Source organism: Lithobates pipiens, unplaced genomic scaffold (genome assembly GCF_037356315.1).
Source record: "Lithobates pipiens isolate NorthernLeopardFrog02 unplaced genomic scaffold, aLitPip1_a1.2 Scaffold_23, whole genome shotgun sequence".
NCBI lineage: Eukaryota > Metazoa > Chordata > Amphibia > Anura > Ranidae > Lithobates > Lithobates pipiens.
Genome location: NW_027507785.1, coordinates 244,456,301 through 244,481,531, shown reverse-complemented (window position 1 = coordinate 244,481,531; position 25,231 = coordinate 244,456,301). Strand labels below are relative to the sequence as shown.

The window sequence follows — 25,231 nt, the reverse complement described above, 5'->3', positions numbered from 1 at the left end:
TTCCACTCTGTGCGTGTTTCTTCCCCAACCTCAAAGGGTCCAAACTCACCAGATGAAGATGGCCCCCATTAACATATACTAAAGAGGGTCTACAAATGCTTTTCCACAGCTCCGCTGTGCATGGCCACTTTCCTCTGCTTACTGCCTCTCTCTCACAGAACCCAGATACAGCTCTCATACACATAAGGATCAAACAGAAAAGGATCTCAAAGTGTTTACCATAGTTTATTTAAAATCCATAAAAGATATAAAAAACACACTCACATTTAACACTGCCCATCTCGCCACCCAGGAATCATCTGCCCTTTTTATTGTGTAAACCACTGCCCCTCTGCTATGAGAGCCGGTGTGCTTGCAGACCAGAGAGGACACGCTCGCCCCTATATGTACGTGTTTCTTTTCAGTTTGAACATCATCAGAGGCTCTCATCGCAGAGCAGTGGTGGTTTACACATTACAACCGACAGATGATTCCTGGGTGTCAGGGTGGACACCGTTAAATGTGAGTGTGTTTTTTTCATTATATGCTTAAGGCACCCCAAGTGCAGCAAACGCACCAAAAACTGCAGTAATGCACCATGCTCCGTTCCAAAAACAGTTCTGGAGCTTCTCTGGGGTGATAGTTGCGCATGTTCACTTGAATGAGCTGCGCTATAAATAATGAGTGAAAATGCTCCAAAACATCCAACCAAACGCATATGAGCTTTCAATAGGAGATGTGAACAAGGCTTGACAACTGAGCATCTTCACCCACTCCCTCCTATGTACTTGTATAAAGATGGCAATCTATGGACAATTTTCTTAGGATTTACCATGACTATGGCTTAGGAGGACCCACCTGACCAATCCATAAAATTTGTATCAAATCAGACAGGCCTTTGTACTACATATCTGATGGGAGATCTAAAGGAGATTTTACAGGAAGTGGGTGGAAGATAGTATTGTAATGAGGGAGATGTGGTCCACAGTGGTGAACTGTATGTTCCTCTGTGATGCAACAAGGAAGTGAGGGCTTTTGGGAGATGGCCTACAGGAAGTGAATGCTGATATATGACCTATAGGAAGTGATGGAATTTAATAAATCATTTAAAAAATCCAAATAAACTGACAAGATTTTAAACCTCCCGCGGATAAGGTACGTGAGGAAAAAACACACTTCTACTGTATCTATTATGAAAAGTGAAATTCTGCGCAAAAAGGTGAACTTATACTTTAAAGTTGAACTCATTTTTCATTCCTTAAGCACTGCAAGCATGCAGAATGAGAATTTAAAACATCAGGGGTTTTAAATAACTACAGTCTGCTTTTGATTTATCCCTTACATCCTGTCCCTGTGACACCAGGAAGAATGGAGGAGAGAATGGATTCCATTGTGACAGGAAGACACAGACAGCAAGGAAAACATTGTCAAAAGTTTCAACACTTCTTCACTTAAAAAAAAACGAGTTTAATTTATTGGGAAAAAATAAAAGGTAAGGCGCTAGCACACATCTGTGATATGCACATAAACAATATGTAAATACCGATCCAATAATCGTGAGAAAAACAAACAAAAAAAAATGTAGAATTTTCAAAAAACTCAACAGTCCAAAAGAAAAAGAAAAAAGAAATAATAAATAGTCTTTGCTGAAGAATTTCAACCGCCGTGCTTCTGGTGTTAAAAGTGCCTTAAGTGCTCCTTAGATTAGTGCTCCACCACAGTGTGTATAAATTGTACACTTACCAACCACATCTAGAAAATAAGCCTTTGGTGTCTTAGGGTACCACCCTTTTCCCAATAATATTCATGATGTCACCATTTGCAATAATATAATCTGCCAACCGCTGTCCTCTCAAATGATAATCCTCAAACCTCAGTTGCCGAGACCCAGAAAAAACAATGGTCAAGGAAAGTGTAGAACCATTTATCCATTTATTTTAAAACCAAAACAAAGATAATGTATGACTTTTAAACTTACATTTGCAGGTTCTAAAGACAGCGCTTTATGGTCACTTTGGGTCCATATTCTTGGAATAAAATTGCTTGTAGAGTAGGGAATTGCTTATACCACCTTTCTAAGTTAGTTATTGGTACCCCGATACGTGATTTTTCTCAATTAGCTGTATTTAGAAAAAATATTTGCCAAAAATAATGTGCCATCAAACCCAGTGGCTGCATTTGATGGGCACAGTGGCTGAGCTTGATCGGCACAATGTCTGCATTTGGTGGGACACAAGGTACATTTGGTGGGACACATGCTGCATTTAATGGGGCACAAGCTGCATTTGGTGGAACATAAGCTGCATGTGGTGGGACACAGGCTGCATTTAATGGGACACAGGCTGCATTTAATGGTACACATGCTGCATTTGATGTGGCTGCATTTGATGTGACACAGGCTGCATTTTATGGGGCACAGGTTGCATTTGATGGAACACAGGCTGCATGTAAGTAGGCACTCGGCTGGGGGCACCTAATGTAAGGATGCACTCCGTGGGGACATCTGATGGCATCTGGTGGCAGGTGACGTGGCTAGTGGCACGCTCAGGGCTCCCACTGATTCTGCATTATAGTGAGTTGAAAGATTTAATTTTATATTACAATGTAATAATAGAAATAATGTGCTTCAATTATTCTGACACCATAACAACCATGGTGCCGGGTTGATTGAAGTGCTAACACCAGGTGTTTCGAAGATATCTTTATCTGCTGATTGTTAAACTTTCTATAATACACATATTTCTATTGTTGTATAGGATCTGGGCCTGCTGTCCCTCCATCCTTCTCTCCCTCTCCCTCCATCCCTCGTTCATCTCAGATGCTAACCACACCACCTTAGAGCCACGCCCACTATTTTGCTGAAACCATGCCCGTTTTCAACAAGTGGGAGGGGTAAAAAAGGAAGGGTGCGGTCTGGCACCCCCCCATCCTAAAACTTCACCAGCCGCCACTGGCCTCCACCATAGACATATTTGGCTGCTCACCTGACACAAATGGCCCCTGAGTTAATAGGTAGGTCAATCATGCATGCCCTTAGCAGGGCATATCTTCTTAAGGCCAATAAGGAACGATCCCTCTATGAAGATAACACAGCCAGTATGTAAAGCAAATAAAAAGAATATAGTACTCTCTGCTACGCCATCATTTATTAGAACCAAAGATTAAAAAACGTACAAGTCCGGCACTTAAACTAAGTGCAAGTATAGAGTCCGCAATACAAAGAAGATGGCAACGGTGTGATATCACGTGGCTACTTCCCCGTACATGTTATGTCCTTAGCGGGACTTCATCAGTGTGTACGGAGCCGCGTACTACACACACACTTAAATAGACTCACTCGGGAACCATTGCAACAAGTTGCTGTCTTTCTTCATCAATTACTATAGTGACCCACCACCTTCTAATAGAACCAGCAAGCGTCAGCGCAGTCAAACTATCAGAAGTTCAATAGTCAGGCAACGCTGATGCATCCTGCCCTAATTTGACTTTAGAGTAACGTCTGAATGATTGTAAAAGACTACTGCACATAGGAATCAGCACTTAAAGTGATTGTAACGTCTCGCTTTTTTTTTTCTCTCTATAATTAACATGTTATACTTACCTGCAGTGTTTTTGCACAAGGCAGCCCAGATCCTCCTTTTCTTGGGCCCCTCCCACCTGTTGAGTGCCCTCACAGCAAGCAGCTTGCTATGGGAACACCCAAGTGGAGCCTCTGCTCAGTGTATCCATTTAGACACAGAGCTGTAGTTCGGCCCTGCCATTCTTTCTCCTCATTGGCTAACTGATTTTGATTGACAGCAATGGGAGCCAATGGCCCCACAGCTGTTTCTTAGCCAATCAGGAGGGAGTGTCCCGGACAGCCGTGGCTTTCATGGACATTACTGGATCAAGAGGCTTTTTACCTTAATGCATAGAATGCAAACCTTCTGCCTTTACAACTATTTTGTAAAGAATAAAAATACGTTTTGTTTCGCTACAGTAGTGTATAAAACAGACTTTTAGGCTCAAAAAGTAAAAACACGCTGCTTGTGTTGGCTGCTGTTAGGAAAGAATTTATGCAATATATAGTCCTCATTTTATATTAAGGCGAGGCATATACAGATGTATACCGATCTTGTTACTTTGTCCAGTGGCAGCTGGCAGTCTGTTCTTGCTCCCTTTTAGCGAGTGGACTTTTTTGCTGAGATTTACTAAAACTGGAGAGTGCAAAATCTGGTGAAGCTGTGCATGGTAGCCAATAAGCTTCAAACTTCAGCTTGTTCACTTAAACGGGTTGTAAAAGCATTCTATGCATTAAGATAAAAAAGTCTTCTGGGTGCAGCAGCCCCCCCCCCCCCCCCCTAACATTTACCTGAGGTGACTCTCTGTCTAGCTATATCCATGAGTTCCTCAGCCAATCCGAGATTCTCCTTCCTGATTGACTGAGACACAGCGGCAGCGCCACTGGCTCCCACTACTGCAATCAAAGTCAGATAGCCAATCAGGGGAGAGAGTGGGCGGGGCCAGGTCGGGCTCTGTGTCTGAATTGGCACAGGGAGCTGTGACTCAGCTCAGGTGCCCCCACAGCAAGCAGCACTGGACAGGAGGGAGGGGCCATGAGAGCCAAAGAGGGACCTGATTAGAGGAGGATCCAGGCTGCTCTGTGCAAAACCAACTGGTAGGTATAACATGTTTGTTATTTTTATAGGGAAAAAACTGGCCTTTACAATAACTTTAAGCTTTATTAAAATAAACCTGAAAGCTGATTGATTTTGCACAGTGCAAATGCATCATCAGATTTAATGCAGGACCAGCAGTAGCATCTGGTTCTGTTTTTCACTTGATTTCAGCTAGAGGGGTGGCCACACAACCAGAGAAAAGGAGCTTCAGGAGACTGGTCTTCATCTAGAGCAGACAGCACATCATGAACAAATGGATTCACCAGAAAAAAAAGATTATCTACAAGCCCTCATTTCCTTTCCTTTTTACTCTGTGTCACCAGGCCACATCAGTCCCTGCCCACAGGGGGTTTACAATCTAAGGCCCCTATCTCACATACTAAAGCCAATTTAGATGGGAGCCAATTATCATACCAGCATGTCTTTGGACAGGAGGGAACCTGAATACCCAGAGGAGACCCACACAGGGAGAACATGCAAACTCCAGACAGGTAGTGTTATGGTTGGGATTTGAGCCTATGACCCCTGTGCGGGCAGGCATTGTGCTGCCCATTTCTGGGTGTGTCGGATGCCTCGTCTTCCGCTACAGTCTGTGGTTCTTCCTGCCACCCCCTACGTCACTGCTGTGGCCTTCGACAATGTAGGGGATGAAGAGGAAACCACACAGCACAGAGGAATATAAGAGTGTTGAATGCTAAACACTATTCAGTAAGGCCGTCCAAAAACGGTTCGAGTTCTTTCCTGCAACCATAATTTCCCCATCAACACAGGCAGTGCTGACAGGGGAATCCCTCCTGCCAAGCAATTGTCTTCTCCAGGTGGGGGAAGCAGCCACTAGCAATAATCGCAAGTGAATCTGGCAGGCTGGTTGTACTTAACTTGATCAATCAACTTAATACATTCAGCCTGCCCATACATGTCTTGAATCTCCTCCGGTCCCAGCTGAACCGGCCAAGATTCAAACCGTCTATGGTCGGCCTGAGCTTCTCTTTTCAGCACAGAGTGGGCAGTGGGACAGATACTGTATGTATTGAATGTTTTCTTTGTAGGGTGTTTTTTTTTGTAAGCCACTGAGACACTTTAATCAGCAAGTTGAGAGATTAAGAAAAAAAACTGCTACAGGATATACCAGCGCTTACTATTGCTACCCTTGTCACATGAGCCCAAAATTGATGTCAATACCTAGCTACATTGTAATAAAACGTACAGCCTGGCTTCCTCACACTTTGACAATCCACAGTGTCTGTCATTGTATGATTTCTAAAAGAGAACATTGGAGGTCAGTACTAGAAGAAAATATCCTGCAGGTTGAAAAAATTTGGAAATCCCCATGATTGCTGATTCAGCTCAGATAAACTGACTCTGCAACCAAGCACTCTTCTTATTTATTCATCAAGCGTAATGTATGATAAGTTAGGAACTCTTTTGGCTTTCATCATTAAGAAACAAAGGGTCATTTTCCCTTCTGCACCATCAGCTTGAAAAATGTACAATAACAGTAGCATATTATTGTAAATGATGATGTGCACTTGAGCGTGCCAGAAATCTATACATTAACTTTTTTAGTATTGTGCTGATATTTTTAGACTGGAGAAATAGCTGTCCACTTAGCCTTAGCCTTTTGTTGGGGAATTTCTATGTACAGGAATTTCCAAGAATTTATTAAAGAATGTTCCAATTAGAAAGAAGGCAGGAAGACAGGAAAGTAAAATCAAAGAAACATAGTTTGCAGATTTTTCTACAACAGGATCTGAATTTCCAAAATCAGGATATGAAAACAATATTCAAAAATATCTATGGATAAGTTTAATTACTCTTAATCAAACTGTCCATAGAGAGAGTATGTTGTATTACAAATGGACTTCTGAAATATCTGATCCGGAGCTTAGAGTATCAATATGCATATTTATATTTGGCTGCTGTTTTGTATACTGGAACGTCTTGAATAAGGTAAAGGTGCAGTTTGAGTACAAATGCAAAGTCAAAAAGAAAAGCGTGGTCTTCTTTCTTCTTGGACAACATGTAGCCATCGCAGTATTAAAAAAAAAAAAAATGTAATATTTTTCAGCTTTCCAATCCATACATGTGCTGCATTTGTTTTCTTCCCCTCTTTCCCCTCCCCTGTTTTCATCAGGTGATCTGGATAGTAACACACCTCCTGTATTCAGGGCTGCTGATAGGCCAGTACAACTGGCCCTGTTGTACCGGGCCCAACCAGCAGGGGGGCCCGGGCAACCTTAACAGAAAATGAATTAATGTAATGTAAAAAAAAACCAAAAAACTCTTCCAGTCACCATGACCTAACATCGCCCCCCCCCCCCCCCCCCCGGCCACCTATCACGACTGCTTCACACACAACCCCCAACAGTCCCCCCACCACACTTTTTAATTATTTTTTTTTAGGATGTAGGTGGCGGCAGGGAGAGGGACTATTTCTGCTATTTTGGGCACGGAAGAATGTCAGAATGTCTCCTCCGCGCCCACTCCTCATGCTGGCTCCAGTCCCGGCCAGCGCGTACTCTGTAGTGTCTTCCCTGGCGCCGCGGAGTGATTCCTCCACCTCTGCTCTGTTCCTCACTCTGCCTGAGAGTAGAAGCAGTGAGGAGAGTGGCGGCGCCGGTGGGAGAAAAAAAAAAAAAAGCAGCTGCCATCTGAATCAGATAGTTTGTGGACACTCCAGTCCAGGCAGCAGTATCAGGGAGAAAGTGACTCCTGGGACCCGTCTAACAGGTGTGTGCTTGCTTGGGGGGGATTCAAGATCTACTACTACTGCAGCAGCATCTATACATTACAGCATTGGTGGCATGGGTGGCACTGTCTCTGCAGGCAGCACATGCAGTATGGGCCATAACGCATGTGCTGCCTGCAGACAGTGCCACCCATGCCGTAATGTGCTGCAGACAGTTCTACCCATGATGCTATTGCCATAATGCATGTGCTGCCTGCTGAGAAAGTGTCACCCATGCTGACAATGGCATTATGCCATTGTCAGCATGGGTGGCACTGTCTGCAGCACAATATGGCATGGGTGGCACTGTCTGCAGCACAATATGGCATGGGGGGCACTGTTAGCAGGCAGCACATGCGTTATGGCATTAGTGTAATGGGTGGCACTGTCTGCAGCATAATATGGCATTGGTGGCATGGGTGGCACTGTCTGCAGGTAGCACATGCGTTATGGCCCATACTGCATGTGCTGCCTGCAGAGACAGTGTCACCCATGCCATCAATGCCGTAATGTGCTGGAGAGACAGTTTCAAGGCGGGGTCTGGGGAGGGGCCACGGGTGGAGCCAGGGGTGGAGCTGAAGGGGGCCCTGTCAGGTAGGCTGTACAGGGCCCCATGATTTCTATGAGCGGCCCTGCCTGTATTACAGTGCCCCCACTCTGAATGAAGAACCACAGGGGTCACCTTTGGACTGCCTCATTGTCAGTCTGGGAGAGGAGAGTTTTAGATGGACTAGCAGGTTTGAATACACAAAAAATGTAAGCCAAACACCAGCTAACATTTTATAATCAATTGCAGCAACCGCTTTTTTTTTCTTTTGGGATGAAAGATTTTATATAAATAAGTGACAGCTGGTCATTGTGAGCACCCCTGCCAGTGATAAATGGTTTGTCTCATCTTTCTAACTGATACATCTGCAAGAGTGTTTGGACTTTGAAAAACAATAGACTTATTGGCCAGATCACCAGATGAAAATAGAAGAAAGAAAACCTAAAAAAAGAAAACTAATACAACCATCACATCTATGAATTGGTAAGCTGCAATACAAAAAATTATTGCTTTTGGGTTTAGTATTGCTCTAAGGATTGGGGGGCAGAAGGGACAGAGCCAATGCAGGCATTTTTATGAAAAATGTACATATAGCATCAGCTGTCCATGTCTGTTTTAGCTACAGTATCAATTTGACATTAAATTTGGAATTAACCTCTGCTTGTATATTTAGTTTTAACTTTTTAGGTCACCTGAGTCCAGGTGACAGATGCACACCGTTGGAGTCAGGAAGGCAGGTTCACTGGAGCACCAACACGGATCCCACTGGGAGCTAGAGCCTAAGATTCCCCAGGGTGCAGGGTCTAAGATACAGCAGGTGTTCAGCAGAGCCTCTAGTGGTGAGGATGGACTGTGCTGCAACTGATTCCAGGTCGTGGCCACCAGGGTCTCCCAGCTCACGCTCATGGTAGGCTACAGGAGGATAGAGAGGAAGCAGCAGCCCAGGATAACAAGGGATAGTAAGGAGATAAGCCAAAGGTTGGGGCATAATAATATTATTTTTTGATATCACTAGAAGAAAAAAGCCTTTGAAAATTAGTTTCCAATAACTCCATCAGTATCACCAGCAAAGCAGCTTCATTATTATCCCATTAAAGAAGAAGAGAATGTGCGCTGCATTTGGAGATTTCATAATTTGCCACGTCACGAATGTTAATTCTCCATTACGGACGCTAGTTTACAAGACTGACCGCTTCTGCTTCCGAGCATGCTTGTTTGTACTTTGGACTTTTGTCCGACAGACTTTTGTACACACGATCGGAAAATCCGACAACATACATTTGTTGGTGGAAAATTTGAAAACATGCTAGCCAACATTTGTTGGTGGAAAGTCCAACAACATTTGTCCGATGGAGCGTACACATGGTCGGATTTTCTGCCAACAGCCTGACATCCAAAATTTCCCGTCAGAAAGTCCGATCGCGTTTACAGGGCTTAAGGCTGATACACAGTCCAGGTAAGAGACAGACAGGGCATGAAAATATTACTGCAGAGTCATGACAGCTACTCATAGACTTGAGATTAAATTTGTGCAACCTGATTATTTAGAAAAAAATTATTGTGCTATTTGTCTTCTCCCTTTCCATTGTCATAAACAGGAACATACAGTACAATCAAGCAGAACATTTCTGTTTAGAGAGGGCCCTATAGGTGCCATATGGTGCTCAGATCATGGTTGCACTGTATCCATGCCTGCCAACTTTTTGAGATGGGAACACCTATTAGCAAAAGTACGTTGGAATAGGACACACCCCTGTCACACCCCCTTAAAAGAGAATTATACCAAAAAAAAATTATTTAAACCCACAAGTGCTTTTTTTGCCACTACTATTCCTTTACATTGGCGTTTGACATTTACAAATGCAGCAATTTAGAATTTGGATGAAAGTTTTAGCACTGGGAAACACTTTTTGACATATAAATAGGGCATTTTATAAACAACTATATAGATCAGACCACAATAAGGGACAAATGAGGAGGAAAGAGGGACAGATGGACTTTGTTTCAAATCTGGAATAGTCCCTCAAAATCAGGGACAGTTGGGAGCTATGATGTATCTGTCCATTCCTTTGAAAGTTAGAACCCGTACAAAATGTACTTTTATGAATCACAAATAATAAAGCATCAGATGTTTGCTTAGGTAGGCAATTATGTACGGTGCAAACACTGGGAAACACACTTTTCTGCACATTAAATATCCTCACACAAATGTAATAATTTCAGTGAATGTTATAAAACAGGTGTTGAATGTATTAATAGTAATAGTGGCCCTTGAAATATCTTAAAGAACTTAAAACTCATAAAGTATTTAACCACTTCAGCCCCGGACCATTTTGCTGGTCAAAGACCAGACCACTATTTGAGATTCGGCACTGCGCCGCTTTAACTGACAATTGCGCGGTCATGCGACGTGGCTCCCAAACAAAATTGATGTCCTTTTTTTCCCACAAATAGAGCTTTCTTTTGGTGGTATTTGATCACCCCTGCGGTTTTTATTTTTTGCGCTATAAACAAAAATAGAGCGCCAATTTTGAAAAAAACGCATTATTTTTTACTTTTTGTTAATAAATATCCCCCGAAAAATATATAAAAAAACATTTTTTTCCCTCAGTTTAGGCCGATACGTATTCTTCTACATATTTTTGGTAAAAAAATCGCAATAAGCGATTATTGATTGGTTTGCGCAAAAGTTATAGCGTTTACAAAATAGGGGATAGTTTTATGGCATTTTTATTAATATTTTTTTTTTTACTAGTAATGGCTGCGATCAGCGATTTTTATTGTGACTATGACATTATGGTGGACACATCGGACATTTTTGACACATTTTTGGGATCATTGTCATTTATACAGCAATCACTGCTATATAAATGCAGTGATTCCTGTGTAAATGACACTGGCAGTGAAGGGGTTAACCAGTGGGTGGCAGTGTAGGGGGTTAAGTGTTCCTAGGGGTGTGTTACTAACTGTTGGGGGCTGGGCTTTAATTTAGTAAACACTGAGCTCTGCTCCAATCACATGGAGCAGAGATCAGCGTCACTAGTTGCTAGGCAGAACGGGGAGATGCTGTTTACAACGGCATTTCCTCGTTCAGCCGCCCCGCGAGACAATCGCGGCTATGTCCGCGGCGATCGAGTCCGCGGGACCCGCTACCGGACTCACGGGGGTCCCGACCAGCACGCGAGCGCGCCACCGGTGGCTCGCTCGCGATGGCAGGGCGGCAAATTTAAAGAGACGTACAGGTACGCCCATTTGCCTGCCCGTGCCATTCTGCCGACGTACATCGGCATGCGCTGGTCGGGAACCGGTTACTGAAATATAACCCTATGACTTTCAAGTTTTAATTCAAAAAAATATTTGCAAGTTAGGGTAAAAAAAACACTTTTAAAGAACTACTGAGAAGCCATTTAGGCATATTCTGCATTTCAGTAGATGAGGAATTTGACCGTGGTGTCAGCTGACTGTACATGCTTGGTCTGCATCAACAATAGAGGAATCAATAATAAAATAATAAACGTTTTAGTTCCAAATTTAAAGCTGTTGTAAAGACATAAAAGTTTAATTCTTAAATAATAAACATGGTATACTTACCTGCTCTGTGCAATTGTATTGCACAGAGCAGCCCCAACCCTACTCTTCTGGGGTCCACTCCTCCTCTTCTATGAGTGCCCCCATAGCCAGCCAATCACTTTATACCACTTTGTGTCTTTTTCATTTTCACATACATGTTAAAATAAGTATTTTTTTTTGCTGGAAAATTTCTTAGAACCCTAAATATTATATGTTTTCTGAACGAATAGGCCCTGGAGAATAAAATGGTGGTAGTTGCAATTTTGTATGTTGCACATTATTAAGGCAGCTGTTTATCAAATGCATATTTTCAGGAAAAAATACACTTTTTTTATTGCACACAAACACAATATAATACCCAATATTTTGGTAAAACATAAAAGATGAGGTTGCCTTGATTAGATACAGTAGATACCAAACATGTCAACACTTAAAATTATGTGTGCCTGTGAAATGGCGAAAAGCTACGATATCTAATACAATTTCATAGATTATTATTTAAAAACCTTTACAGGTTACCAATGCATTATTATATATTTATTTACATATTTATACATGTATAGATTATAAATTACACTGTTATACAAGCTGTACACATTGTAGCAAAGTGTAATTTCTTCAGTGTTGTCACATGAAAAGATATAATAAAATATATATAATAATATATTTATTATAAATTTTAAAAATGTAACAGTATAATAAACAAGAGGGTAGGGGCATTTATGCAAATTGTAATAGACAGGCTTACTAAAAAAATATATAAAATAATAAATAAATAAACAAGTTGAAACCCGTTAAATACCGCACAAAGACATAGATGTCAATATGTATATATGTATACTTCGTTGTAGCTATGGTAGAAATATTTCTAACAAGGAAATAATACAGAATTAAATACCTTACATGATTATTGAATATTTTGTTCTTTTAATCAAAGCAGCACAGCAATAAGCACAGCACGTGTACAAAAATGTGGGTCTATGTTGCTGATCATGTTTCACTACATGGCAACCTTTTACAATCATCCATAGATACTGATTACCTATTTAGCTCTACTTTCTACTTAGTCCTTGTTCATAGACATAGATAGCAATATACATACTTCCTTGCAGTATATGGTATAAGTATTTCTAACAAGGAAATACTGAATTAAATGTCTTATATGATTATTGAATACATCATTCTTTCAGTTAACGCAGCACAATGTGAATGCAGTGTGGCACTAGAGTGCTTTACATTTTTTTTTAATTATTATTATTTTTAATTTTATTAAAAATAATTTATTTTAACACTTTTTCAAAGTAGTCAGTCAGTCATTTTTTTTTTTACTTTATTGCTATCATAAGGAGGCTAATAATCCTCATAAGTGATAGCATGGGCAGGTGACAGATATTCTCTACTGAGACAATTTTAGCCGTGCACTCCACTGCAACTAATAAAGTGCAGATCTTGTTCCATGTGGTGCTTCTCCAGCTACAGTAGCCAAGAGATGACAGCTCTAAAACTGGAAGTCTCTAAACGCTTGTCCAGCCTGAATATGGTATTGAGCTATATTGCTCTTAATCTCAGTTATTGCTCTCCAATTGCATTACTTGAAATAATGCAGTAAAGACAATTTCTGTTTTATCATATCATGTGTGTTTTTTCTCATTGATCCTTGCACTTACAATATTGCCAGAGGGGCTGAGACTGTTTTTAGGGTTGAGAGGCAGCGTAGTGAACCAAACATACTTAAGCGGCTCCTCCGGGGGTAGTGCTACACATCTATTAAATCTTCTGCCCCTGTTGGATAGTAAAACATTTTTTTTTTCTGCCAGTAAATACCACAGCTCACTTCCTGTTTCTTGTCTGGTCATTAGCCTAGGCTTATGACATCATGCACAGCTAAATCGTTACATGGTTACATAGTTACTCAGGTTGAAAAAAGACACAAGTCCATCTAGTTCAACCACAAAAAAAATAATAATAATAATAATATCATACAATCCCATATACCCAATTCTATACCCACAGTTGATCCAGAGGAAGGCAAAAAACCCTAGCAGAGCATGATCCAATTTGCTAAAGCTGGGGAAAAAATTACTTCCTGATCCCCCGAGAGGCAATCGGATTTTCCCCGGATCAACTTTACCTATAAATTTTAGTACCCGGTTATATTATGTACACTTAGGAAATAATCCAGGCCTTTCTTAAAGCAATCTACTGAGCTGGCCAGAACCACCTCTGCAGGGAGTCTATTCCACATTTTCACAGCTCTTACTGTGTAGAAACCTTGGAAATGAAATCTCTTTTCTTCTAGACGTAAAGAGTGCCCCCTTGTCCTCTTTGGGGGTGGGTGCTTCTCCAAAGCACCCACCCCTCCATGTTGAGGGCACGCGGCCTGGTACGGTTCAGGAGGAGGGAGGCGCTCGCTCGTCATGGTAGCTAGCTATGCTAGAAATATTTCTAACAAGGAAATAATATAAAATGAAATACATTACATGTTTCAATCAAAGCAGCACAGCAATACTATATACTAATACTATATATAGCACAGCTATACTAATAATGTGTACAAAAATTGGGGTTTATGTTGCTGATCATGTTTCACTGCATGGCAACCTTTCACAATCAGTGATAGATACTGATTATCTATTTAGCTCTGCTTTGTACTTAGTCCTTGTTCAGAGACATAGATTTCAAAATTCATACTTCCTTGCAGCTATATGTGCTTTAATTTTTTTTATTATTATTATTTTTAATTTTATTATACATTTTTTATTTCAACACTTTTTCAATTTAATCAGTCATTTATTTTTTGGTTAACTTTATTGATATCACAAGAAGGCTAATACGCCCCATATGTGATAGAATGGGCAGGTGACAGGTACTTTTTACTGAGACATCAGGAGGTCCCCGTACCTAAATTTTAGCCCTGTACTCCACTGAAACTAACAAAGTACAGATCTTGCTTCATTGGGTGCTTCTCCAGCTATAGTAGCCAACAGATGACAGCTCTAAAACCAGAAGTCTCTAAACGCTTGTCCAATTTGAATTCACTAATTGCGCAAGAGAATGGGGTACAGATGTTCCTCAATCTCCTCTGGCTTTCACTATGTAACCAGTTTACAACTGTCATGATGGCAAGTGGCTATGGCATCCCTCACATTGCTGTTTAGCCGCATATCTGGGTTTCCAGTGATTTAATTTCCAGGGTACGACTTCCGGTCCATGGAGTGCATGTCGTCTCTAAGACATAAAGCAGTGGGGCGGTTGTTCTTTCTAGTATCAATGGCTGTCTATACTGGTGCCTGCTCATGGCACTATAAAATGTGAGTGGATTACTTACTATTATCCTTATGTGTTTATTTTATCAATAAAACTACTACACTATGAGATTTATTCTTGTATATGTTGCTTATTGTTTATGAGGGAGAAGCATACTGTAAATGAGGCCTATGAACTATTAAGCCAGTGGTCCTCAAACTATGTCCTGCAGACCGCATACGGCCCACCAGGGTGATTTACCCAGCCTGTGGACTGCCCCTTCCATAAGATCACAGCACTCCCCCTCCCCTCTGCTACCTTATTCGCACAAAATGAGAATCATAACAGGTCTGGACAAAGGGCAGGACTTTTCAAGTTAAGAAGTCCTCAGCAGCGTCAGCACGCATTGGAGAGCCTGTAGATGTTTTTCCCATCAGATGGAGGGTCCCGACTCGCAGAACTTCCCTTTCTGACCGCGTACACCGAGTTCGAGGCTTGGCTCAGGTCCACAGTGAAATGCAGGCGTCGAACGTGGTGACGTCACTGCAAATAGCGACAACGTTTCGGAGCATGCGCACTGCTAACAAACAGGCGCGCTCCTTCCTCAAGCTTAGGGGAACTCAGGCTGTATTCAGCCTTAAATGTGCTGGCCAGTTTTGCTGCCATCTAACTACTGCAGTAAAAACAATTACTATCAAGTTGAAACACAGCTGCAAACTTTTAACCTATTAATTACTGCAAATGCAAAGTGATTCCCTAGTTTGGGCTTATATATACATGGATAGAAATACTAAGAATAAAAATTGTGGAAAAATATATAAAGAAATAATATATAAAGAAAAGGCCAGGAAAAATTGGGAAAATTATTCAAAACAAACAAATATCCATGTGTTTTTTTGCTTTTTTTCTGCACACAAAATGTATACATAAAAATTAAAAATATATATAAGGAATCTGATATTGCAACACCCTTAGGTATACTACACAGATGAGTTAAAAACTAAACTACTTTAAAAACAATTAATATATGTTATATTATATTAGTGTCACCAGAGCATGGTTAAAATTAATTACAGATAAATACTTTGTTATTTAAATATCTAAACTAATTGTCAAACCGAGATATATGTGATACCAAAATACATTAATAGAATAAAATATAGTATAAATAAAGATTAAAAATTAATATTTCATACTAGTTTGTATCATTTTGTATACATTTCCATAAATCCAAATTATTGACACATTATATGATAGCTTCTATGGTAAATTATGTAATTTATCCTTCCAATATTACAGAAAATATATATATATAAAAAAGTAAACTAACGAACCAAATCTGAAAAATAGTTTTATAAAATTGTGGACAATTCCAATGCTTCATTTCTTCCACCAAGTGACAGGGCATCAAGGGAATATATCCAAAAAGTTTTGTGTTTGCAAAGCTTAAAATATCTTTCTGCGTCTGACATATTTTTGGGCATTTGTTCCAATACCCAAACTTTGATTGTGATGGAGAGGAATCTGTGATGGGGGGATCTGTGATGGGGGTGGGGGGGGGGGGGTCTGTGATGAGGAGTCCGTGATGAGGGGATTCTGGGAAATACTAATAAGTTTATATTGATTAAAATTGTTCTTTATTTTTAATATTGTATTGATTTATTGATTTTTTCCTGTTTTTTTGCACTGCAAATAAATGCGTGCATAAGAATTTGTTCATATTTTTTTCAAACTATAGTCCCCCAACAGTCTGAGGAACCGTGAACTAACCCCCTGTTTGAAAAGTTTGAGGACCCCTGTATTAAGCACTTCTTGGAGACTGACAGTTTTATCTTATGATATCTTCATTGCTGGAATTTACAAGTGCTTATTGACTTTCTTATGATAAGAGGTAGTTTATATGTGGTGAGTTTGCAGTCTTTCCAACACGTGGTGGTGTATGTACCAGAATAGAAAGAATAAAGAACAGTCACAAGTGTATTGCTTCTGCACAGTGTTAAGACACTTTTGTTTACTTTATGGACTTTAAAGTGGACCTTTAGCCATTTTTTTAACTTAACATCTGTAGCTAGGGAGCTGGCTATCTTACCTGCAGTATTAGAAGACACTCTGCAACATTGTTGCAGTGCCACTGTTTTCCTCTAGAGCCAGCTAAGACTCTGTGTCATCACATCTTGTCAGCAGAGTAATTACCATGAGGGAGCAAAGCATAAAGGGAATTGTAGTTCCAGGACTCAAGTTTGACATTCAGATTGAACTGTATGGAATTGCAAGAGCCAGCATGCTCTGGAGAAGTGTAACTAAAGACTCTATCTTGCTTTGCTGAGGGATTTTCAGACAGTACGAGGCAGAGGAAAAGATCAGGCCTAGGGGAGAGGTACTGCTCCCTGGGTGATTTCACTGCGCGATTTAGGCCCCCGCTGCCAGACGCACTTGCACCAACGGTGAAGCATTCCAGTGTGAGGTGACCATTCAGGTTGCCAGGAGAGGCTGCTTGTTCCAGAAAATTTGTTTGGACCTTGACCGATGGATTGGGTGAGGGGGCTTTTGTCCATTTGCAGGAAACAGGGACACTGCACCACAGAATAAGTTAAATGAACACTGTATACAGACATCATTGCTGTTAGTCATATTTCTGACAATTGTAGTGCCACAGGGCTAAAGAATAAGGTCATCTATTCCCAGGGACACTGTATACCTTGCTGAGAAAGCTCTTGCCTTTCTCACTTGATAATCCGGGCCAGTTGTGTTGTTTGGCCCTGCTATTCAGCAGTTTAAGTGCACCAACAAAAGTGGCTAGCTGAAGACTCAAAGTCTTATCTTTTCTTCAAAAGGACTGAAGCTAATAGTGCCATACGGATCCACATACACATATTCAGGTCTCTGTATATGCAGCGGTGTGTGTGGGACAGTTTAACTAGGAAGTTAAGCCATTACATGTTGATTTGAATAAAGTTGGGCCTGTGGTGTCAGGGGACAGAAGAGAGGCCTATAACAAAGAGGGTCATTCCTCTGCTCTCCTCCTGCCTGGACTCATAGAGCCGACCTGAGTAAAGGTAACCAATTTGGTACATATTGACATATTGTGATTTATTGTTATTGAAATGTTTGCCTCTGCTCTTGTGGTTAGTCTCAGGTTTTGAATCCCCTGAAAGCAGCCTGAATATGGTATCGAGCTATATTGCTTTTAATCAGTTATTTTTCTCCAATTGCATTACTTGAATATATATGGTTACTGTTTGTTACTCTTTTCCACAGAAATATTGCAGTAAAGACAATTTCTGTGTTTTATCATAACGTGTGTGTGTTTCTCATTGGTCCTTGCACTTACACTATTGCCAGGTGTGCCAGAGGGGGCTGAGACTGTTCTTAGGGTTGAGAGGCGGAGTATGGAACCAAACATACTTAAGCGGCTCCTCCGGGGGTAGTGCTACACATCTATTAAATCTTCTGCCCTTTTGTTTTAACTTTGGATAGTAAAAAAATGTTTTTCTGCCAGTAAATACCTCATACAGCCCACTTCCTGTTTCTTGTCTGGTCATTAGCCTAGGCTTATGACATCATGCACAGCTCTCACTCTCGTAAGAGTTTGCAAAGGCGGGGGGAGTCATAGGAGGGTCAATGAGAGCTGCAGAGCTGGAGGTGTGCCTCTGTGTAAATCTAGGAAGTGAACAGGTAGCAGCTTCAGTTGCCCATAGTTAAAATGGACGCAGCCAGACTTAGTGGAGGGAGATTTCTGCAGCATATCTGGCAAATACAGAATCACAGTATATCCAGTTCCCGACTGGCACACGCCGATGTACGTCGGCAGAATGGCATTGGCAGGCATATTGGCGTACAGGTACGTACATTTTTATATGCCGCCCTGCCATCGCATGCGCGCCGCCGGCGGCATGCTCACGTGTCGGTCAGGACCCCTGTGAGTCCGGTCGCGGGTCCCGCAGACTTGATCGCCGCGGGGATACCCACGATCGTCTCACGGGGAGGCTGAACGGGGAGATGCCGTTGTAAACAGCATCTCCCCATTCTGCCTAGCAACAAGTGATGCTAATCGCAGCTCCATGTGATTGGAGCAGAGATCAGTGTTCACTAACACAAAGCCCAGCCCTCCACAGTTAGTAACACACCCCTAGGAACACTTAACCCCTACACTGCCATCCCCTGGTTAACCCCTTCACTGCCAGTGTCATTTACACAGGAATCACTGCATTTGTATAGCACTGATTGCTGTATAAATGACAATAGTCCCAAAAAAGGGCCAAAAATGTCCGATGTGTCCGCCGTAATGTCGCAGTCACAATAAAAATCACTGATCACTGCCATTACTAGTAAAAAAAAAGTATTAATAAAAATGCCATAAAACTATCCACTATTTTGTAAACCCTATAACTTTTGCGCACACCAATCAATAATCGCTTATTGCGATTTTTTTTTACCAAAAATATGTAGAAGAATACGTATCGGCCTAAACTGAGGGGAAATTTTTTTTATATATATTTTTGGGGGATATTTATTATAACAAATAAGTAAAAAATAATGCGTTTTTTTTTTCAAAATTTATGCTCTATTTTTGTTTTTAGCGCAAAAAATAAAAACCGCAGGGGTGATCAAATACCACCAAAAGAAAGCTCTATTTGTGGGAAAAAAAGGATGTCAATTTTGTTTGGGAGCCACGTCGTACGATGGGGCAATTGTCAGTTAAAGCGACACAGTGCCGAATCACAAAAAGTGGTCTGGTCTTAAGCCAGCAAAATGGTCCGAGCTGAAAGTGGATATATAAAATAATATGCAAAGTAGTTGGAGCTCAGAATGGCAAATATGTTTTTATTACAAATTATGTGAGCAGACTGCAATTCCTCTTTAAGTTTGAGTTAAAGGGATTTGGTGCTATCTATTCTTATATACATGTACTGTATTTGGTTTTGGGCTACTGATTCACAAATTTTTTGGGGTGTAGCACCTTATTTTCAAATTTTATCAGTTCTGCTATATTGTATTGCAAGCCTGGGTAATCGGAGCCTGTGCCTCAAGAATTTTTCAGCATTGCAACAGTTACTCCCCCTATGTCTGGAAATATGACAGAAGCTGTGACCAGAGCAGGATTACGGTCAAATGGGCCACTAGTGAAGTAGCAGATTGAGCCCCCGCCTTCCTTTCAATTAACATTGATAAGTATTGCAATTGGCACAGAGTAGCTGCCCCATTTCCATTGACTGTATTGGCATGGCCCACTTCATGAAATATCAACACGGGCATCTTCCCTTGGACAGATAGCTACACAGGTTTGGCTAATTTATCCTCCTGGTTTACTACAGCAGTATGAACATGTTAGCTGGGACCCCTGACATTCACCAGTCCCTAGATCTCTGCCTAGATTGCCTTAGAGATCAACTGGCTTTGGCTGTAAATCTGTACTTCTTTCCTTCTTGGGAAACACAAGCACACTTTTTTCTCTAGTGCTGGAGATGTGTTCTACAGGCCCAATCCATTGACCGAAGAATAAGTAATTGGGAGCTGTGTGGTCTTTTCCCAGTATGAAATACAGAATCACCAAGGGGAGTCAAGTTCTACTTGGGAATGGGTATAAACGTCTTCTGCAGAGTAAGTTTATGTTGGTTGGAGGTTTTAGCCTTTGTACACACGGTCGGAGATTCCGACGGAATGTGTCCTATCAGACCGTTTTGTCGGATATTCTGACTGTGTGTGGTATGCATTGGACTGTTTCCATCGGAATATCCGACGGACCAACTTTTCCAAAAGTTTTCAGACAAAATGCTCCGATCGGACATACTCCGATCATGTGTAGCCTACGGACAAAGTGCCACGCATGCTCAGATCAAATTCCTAGACCAAAGCTATTGGCTACTAGCCTGAACGTAGTCCCGTCGTAACGAAATAACGTCATCGCGTTATGTACAATCGGATTTTCCCACAACTTAGTCCGACCGTGTGTATGCACCCATCACTTCTGGACCTCTTCCGGAATTAATCCGTTGGAATTACTCCGACGGATTTGTTTGTCGGAATCTCTGACCGTGTGTACAAGGGCTTAGATATTTGGCTTTTCGTTTTGTATTTTTGCTGGAGGAGGTTGTATATAAGTTTGAGAAGGTGACATTTTTGGTAAGGAGATTAATTTCTGCCAGGGGATTGATATCTGCTGAACGGAAGGTTAATTTCTTCTGGGCATGAATTGCACCGGGGAGGAGGTGAGGAGCTGTTGTTTGACAATATGATATCTGATAGGCTGATAGCTGATACATTTCTATGTGATAAAGCGACTTAACCACTTCAGCCCCGGACCATTTTGCTGGTCAAAGACCAGACCACTTTTTGCGATTCGGCACTGCGTCGCTTTAACTGACAATTGCGCGGTCATGCGACGTGGCTCCCAAACAAAATTGACATCATTTTTTTCCCTACAAATAGAGCTTTCTTTTGATCACCCCAGTGTTTTTTTTTTTTTGTGCGCTATAAACAAAAATAGAGTGACAATTTTGAAAAAAAACACATTATTTTTTACTTTTTGTTATAATAAATATCTATATATATATCTAATCACTATATAAATGCAGTGATTCCTGTGTAAATGACACTAGCAGTGAAGGGGTTAACCAGTGGGTGGCAGTGTAGGGGTTAAGTGTTCCTAGGAGTGTGTTACTAACCGTGGGGGGCTGGGCTTTCATTTAGTGAACACTGATCTCTGCTCCAATTACATGGAGCAGAGATCAGCGTCACTAGTTGCTAGGCAGAATGGGGAAATGCCGTTTACAACAGCATTTCTCCATTCAGCCGCCCCGTGAGACTATCGCGGGTATGGCCGTGGGGATCGAGTCTGCGGGACTCGCGACCGGACTTACGGGGGTCCCGACTGGCACAAGAGCGTGCCGGCTGCGGCACGCGAGCGATGGCAGGGCGGCAATAAAGATTGGACGCACCTGTACGCCAATATGCCTGACCGTGCCATTCTGCCGATGTACATCGGCGTGCGCCGGTCGGGAACCGGTTAATGTCAAATATAATTATCTGTTTTGTAGCCTAAAGAGGTTGTAAAAGCTGAAGATGTTATACCCTCATGCACTCTAAGCTTGAAGATAAAAAATACCTTCTGTGTGCTGCCCCCCTCCTCACAGCCCTCCTAATACTCACTTGAGCTCACAATCCAGCGATGTGCAGGAGAGCCTTGGCTGTCCTGGGATTCCCTCTCTTCATTGGCTGAGACAGCAGTGGGAGCCATTTGCTCCCATTGCTGTCAATCACAGCCAGTGAGCCAATGAGGAGAGGGTGGGGGAGGGTCAAACTGTGGCTCTATGTGCCTTCTGGACCAATAGTACAGGGCTCAGAAGCTAGCATGCACAAGTGCCCCCATAGCAAGCCGCTTGCTGTGGGGGGCACTGGTCAAGGGGGAGGAGCCTCCAGTGCTGGTGGAGGACCTGAGGAGAAGAGGATCGGGTTTTCTCTGTGCAAAACCACTACACAGAGCAGGAAAGTATAAAATTTGTTTATTTAAACAAGCTGAGCCTTCAATACCACTTGAACTCTGGGCAAGCAGCTAAATGTAAATAACAAATACATAAATGGAAGCTGTTCTACCTGCCAAAGGATTTGTATTTCTGTCTATCAACTTCTACAATTTACACAGCACTGCCATACAGCATAGCCCTGTCTGTCTGGGCAGGAGGTTTATTTTTCTCTACTACAGTAATTTAACATTTACAGGTCTTGTCCCTCCTTTGGATAAAAAAGCAGACAGATGAATTAGTCAATTTTCCTTTTCTCATGTCCCTTGTTAACACATATGCAGTGCAACACAACTAATTGTCACCCTGTGCTGCTTCTTCCTGTCCCAGTCTGAACTCTGCTGTACAGTTGATTACAAGCATATGATACCAAGTGAAACTCATGAACTTATACTGTTTAAATTACAAAAACAAGCTGCGTTATTCTGTGTGTAGAACTGACCCCCGAACAAGGTGCTGAATTTGTTTGGGCATGCACTTTCTGCTAGTGAACCCCCACTGACTTGGCTCAGTCCCCTTGACACAGCTGTGGTGCAAAGTTGGTGTGGAGCTAATGGTGAAGGATAACCTCACAATATACAATATAATAACAGTATACCTTTGTTATTACCTGGGCATCTAATGGCTCCACCTGCTGGAAAAGGAACAATACTCCACACCAAAGTACTTAACCAAAAAAACGTATCTTTACTATGGTTATATTTAAAGTAATAATTACAGCAGTTGCACTGTCTCATCAACATAACATGACAGTACAGAAGGTTTAGACAATAGATAAATGTGGCACAACACAACTACAAGGGAGCTCCCCCTATTCTAAGAAAGGTGCAAGGCCTTACAATACTATATGCGGTCTTTGATCTTCTTTCTTTGTAATCCAACAGTGGAATAGTAAGGGTTAACTTGAAAAGAATGCTGAAACTGTTCTTGTGAGGTAATCCACTTGTAATTGCCTCTATCATTGCACGTGTTAAAGTGTGGCAAAGGGCAGGCTTTAGGCCTGCTTAAACTCAGTCTTTATTAGATCTTCCTCCATGGGACTAGAGTTCCCAGCAACACTGTGTAGAAGTCTAAGGCCGAGTACACACGCGGGGACTGTTCGCTCAACTTTGTCCGCTGAACAGTGTTTCGGCGGACAGTCGGCTCATGTGTGGGCTTTCAGCGGACAGTTTCAGCGGACAGTCTGCTGAACAAAGTTTTTCGGAAATTCCGAAAAACTGTCCGCTGAAACTTTGTTTCAGCGAACAGTCCCCTCGTGTGTAGGCTTGTTCGTCAAACTAAGTTCCGCGCATGCTCAGAAAGGATTTACACGCCGAAGTTTGCATTGCAGTGTATAGGACGTCGTTTTCTAGTCCCGTCGTACGTGCCGTTCACGTCATCGCGCACGGTTTCAGCGGACTGTTCGTTCGTCGTGTGTGGGCAAGTCCGTCCATGCTAATTTTGAGCGGACTGTCCGCTGAAACTGTTTGACGGACAAAGTTGGGCGAACAGTCCCCGCGTGTGTACGCGGCCTAAGTGTATGCAAGTGCGTAATAAACTGTGGGCAACAGTCCTCTCACCAAACTGGATCTGAAGAAAGTACAGCTCAGCTCCGGTGCACTCTGTGTTGCTTCTATCTGGCCGGCTTCATCATACCACTCCGCTCTACAAGATGGACCGGGTCCCTCTGGTGTCTCTGAATCCTTCCTGATCTGGTCGCTCAGTCTCTCCAGCAATCAGATGAGTAGCAGAGTCTGTAAATGCTGTGCTTCGCAGTGGCTGTAGGCCGGGCTCTCTGGAGACCTCCTCACAGGTCCTTACAGGTAGGTTATGCGTCCAGAAGAGAAATAAAATGGCCATGCAGGCTCTTTTTATAGCCTTCCCAGCAAGTAGTTCAGTACAGGGTGATCATGGGTAGGTCATCTGGCATTCTGGGTAGATAGGTCAAAGTAGAAAGTAAATAACAGTCACTTCCTGTTCCTTGTTGTCAGGGCTGGCTTAGCCCTTCCTCCTCTGGGCTGGCCGCTCAGCTGTCGGCTAATTGCCAGCTCTCTTCTCTCTCCACAGTTACCAGCTGTTCCCGATGATGCTCGTCTGACCTGCCTATTTAAAGTCTTCCAGCTCATTTCTCCATTGCCTTCACATTTGGTCACATCACTAGGAACCATCTCCTGCTGTTTGTTTCAAGACTGGCTTGCTGACATCCCTCCTGGCTTCTTATCCGGCTTGCAGTTGCTCTCCTTGGATCCCTGACTTCTATACTGGCTGATTACCCGATCTGGTTTATGAACTTTGGACTGGCTGACTACCCGATCTGGCTACTGGACTCTGGCTATGCTTGACTACGCTTTTTTCTATTTACCTTTTTATTTTTATTATTAATAAACAAGTGTGATTTGATTGTACTTCTGTCTCAATCTGTTTCATGGTTCCTGACACTTGTTTAGTGTTATCAAAAAGGAAAATAATTCCAGTCCATTTCCTGTTTTTGGCCGCTAGATGGCGCCAAATACTAAGTTATAACACTGTCCATAGGTTTACATATTAAAGCATTAGTAGGTAAAAATATCAGCGCTACATGTGTATTTTATATCTGCCTGGTGTTCAGCTTTAACTATAAGATATTTGTCATATCACCAGTAGATGCGTGATAAAAATAAATTGCAACAATATAATACGTAAGTACTGATCAAAACAATGACAAGGCGTCTGTAATCTGTTTCATAGTGCGCCACTAGTGTTACTCACCCTTTATCCTTATGGTACAATAAACAAGATGGTAGGGAAGTGTATGCAAATCGTAAAAGACAGGATTACTAAAAAAAAAAAGCATAATAATAAACAAGTTGCAATCTGTTAAATGCCACATGGAGATGTAGATATCACCAGTAGGGATGGGCCGAACATCCCCTGGTTTGGTTCACACCAGAATAGGCAAAAAGTTCTAGCGAACATGCAAACTCTAATAAAGTCTATGGGACACGAATATGAAAAATCAAAAATC

The 25,231-nt window shown here is 41.9% G+C and overlaps 1 long non-coding RNA gene across 1 annotated transcript; it reads left to right on the top strand.

Annotated features, from left to right (window-relative positions):
• The first annotated feature begins 616 nt into the window (after positions 1–616).
• Positions 617–24,632, top strand: LOC143927028 (uncharacterized). The gene is made up of 2 exons (XR_013262215.1): positions 617–1,471; positions 24,295–24,632. It is a non-coding gene; the product is annotated as an uncharacterized LOC143927028 (long non-coding RNA).
• Positions 24,633–25,231: the final 599 nt, after the last annotated feature.